The sequence below is a fragment of the Palaemon carinicauda genome, chromosome 12, assembly GCF_036898095.1.
Source record: "Palaemon carinicauda isolate YSFRI2023 chromosome 12, ASM3689809v2, whole genome shotgun sequence".
Taxonomy (NCBI): domain Eukaryota; kingdom Metazoa; phylum Arthropoda; class Malacostraca; order Decapoda; family Palaemonidae; genus Palaemon; species Palaemon carinicauda.
This window is the reverse complement of record NC_090736.1, coordinates 133777161-133779660: the sequence shown is the minus strand read 5'-3', so window position 1 is coordinate 133779660 and position 2500 is coordinate 133777161. Positions and strand designations below refer to the sequence as shown.

Genomic DNA, 2500 nt, shown 5'->3' with positions numbered 1-2500 from the left:
GTTTGATTTTTTGGGGATGTCATTTAAAGTGATTTTAGTTTGATTTTTTTGGGATGTCAATAATAGTAATTTTAGTTTGATTTTTTGGGATGTCAATTAAGTTTGATTTTTTTTGGGATGTCAATAAATGTTATTTTTGTTTGATTTTTTGGTATGTCAATTAAAGTTATTTTAGTTTGATTTTTTGGGGATGTCAATGAAAGTTATTTTAGTTTGATTTTTTGGGATGTCAATTAAAGTGATTTTAGTTTGATTTTTTTGGGATGTCAATTAAAGTGATTTTAGTTTGATTTTTTGGGGATGTCAATAAAAATTATTTTAGTTTGATTTTTTGGGGATGTCAATAAAAGTTATTTTAGTTTGATTTTTTTTGGGATGTCAATAAAAGTTATTTTAGTTTGATTTTTTGGGGATGTCAATTAAAGTTATTTTAGTTTGATTTTTTGGGATGTCAATTGAAGTTATTTTAGTTTGATTTTTTGGGATGACAATTAAAGTGATTTTAGTTTGATTTTTTGGGGATGTCAATAAAAGTTATTTTAGTTTGATTTTTTGGGGATGTCAATAAATGTTATTTTAGTTTGATTTTTTGGGGATGTCAATAAAAGTGATTTTAGTTAGATTTTTTGGGGATGTCAATAAAAGTTATTTTAGTTTGATTTTTTTGGGGATGTCAATTAAAGTGATTTTAGTTTGATTTTTTGGGGATGTCAATAAAAGTGATTTTAGTTAGATTTTTTGGGGATGTCAATAAAAGTTATTTTAGTTTGATTTTTTTGGGATGTCAATAAAAGTTATTTTAATTTGATTTTTTTGGGATGTCAATAAAAGTGATTTTAGTTTGATTTTTTTGGGATGTCAATAAAAGTGATTTTAGTTTGATTTTTTTGGGATGTCAATAAAAGTTATTTTAGTTTGATTTTTTTGGGATGTCAATAAAAGTGATTTTAGTTTGATTTTTTTGGGATGTCAATAAAAGTTATTTTAGTTTGATTTTTTTGGGATGTCAATAAAAGTGATTTTAGTTTGATTTTTTTGGGATGTCAATAAAAGTTATTTTAATTTGATTTTTTTGGGATGTCAATAAAAGTTATTTTAGTTTGATTTTTTTGGGATGTCAATAAAAGTGATTTTAATTTGATTTTTTGGTATGTCAATTAAAGTAATTTTAGTTTGATTTTTTTGGGATGTCAATTAAAGTTATTTTAGTTTGATTTTTTTGGGATGTCAATTAAAGTAATTTTAGTTTGATTTTTTTGGGATGTCAATTAAAGTTATTTTAGTTTGATTTATTTTGGGATGTCAATAAGAGCGATTTTAGTTTGATTTTTTGGGATGTCAATAAAAGTTATTTTAGTCTGATTTTTTGGATGTCAATAAAAGTTATTTTAGTTTGATTTTTTGGGATGTCAATTAAGTTTTTTTTTTGGGGGGGATGTCAATAAAAGCAATTTTAGTTTGATTTTTTGGGATGTCAATAAAAGTTATTTTAATTTGATTTTTTGGTATGTCAATTAAAGTAATTTTAGTTTGATTTTTTTGGGATGTCAATTAAAGTTATCTTAGTTTGATTTTTTTTTGGGATGTCAATAAAAGCGATTTTAGTTTGATTTTTTGGGATGTCAATAAAAGTTATTTTAGTCTGATTTTTTGGGATGTCAATAAAAGTTATTTTAGTTTGATTTTTTTGGGATGTCAATTAAGTTTTTTTTGGGATGTCAATAAAAGCGATTTTAGTTTGATTTTTTGGGATGTCAATAAAAGCGATTTTAGTTTGATTTTTTGGGATGTCAATAAAAGTTATTTTAATTTGATTTTTTGGGATGTCAATAAAAGTTATTTTAATTTGATATTTTGGTATGTCAATTAAAGTGATTTTAGTTTGATTTTTTGGGATGTCAATAAAAGTTATTTTAGTTTGATTTTTTTGGGATGTCAATAAAAGTGATTTTAGTTTGATTTTTTGGGATGTCATTAAAAGTGATTTTAGTTTGATTTTTTGGGGATGTCAATTAATGTTATTTTGTTTTTTATTTTTTGGGATGTCAATAAAAGTGATTTTAGTTTGATTTTTTGGGATGTCATTAAAAGTGATTTTAGTTTGAATTTTTGGGGATGTCAATAAAAGTGATTTTAGTTTGATTTTTTGGGATGTCAATAAAAGCGATTTTAGTTTGATTTTTTGGGATGTCAATAAAAGTTATTTTAATTTGATTTTTTGGGATGTCAATAAAAGTTATTTTAATTTGATATTTTGGTATGTCAATTAAAGTGATTTTAGTTTGATTTTTTGGGATGTCAATAAAAGTGATTTTAGTTTGATGTTTTGGGATGTCAATAAAAGTGATTTTAGTTTGATTTTTTCGGATGTCAAGAAAAGTTATTTTAGTTTGATTTTTTGGGATGTCATTTAAAGTGATTTTAGTTTGATTTTTTGGGGATGTCAATAAAAGTGATTTTAGTTTGATTTTTTTGGTATGTCATTAAGTGATTTTAGTTT

General features: G+C 23.7%; 1 protein-coding gene across 1 annotated transcript in view; it reads left to right on the top strand.

Moving 5' to 3' along the window:
- LOC137651060 (uncharacterized) overlaps window positions 1-2500 on the top strand; it is a 47881-nt gene that overhangs the window by 20980 nt on the left and 24401 nt on the right. The window lies entirely within an intron of this gene.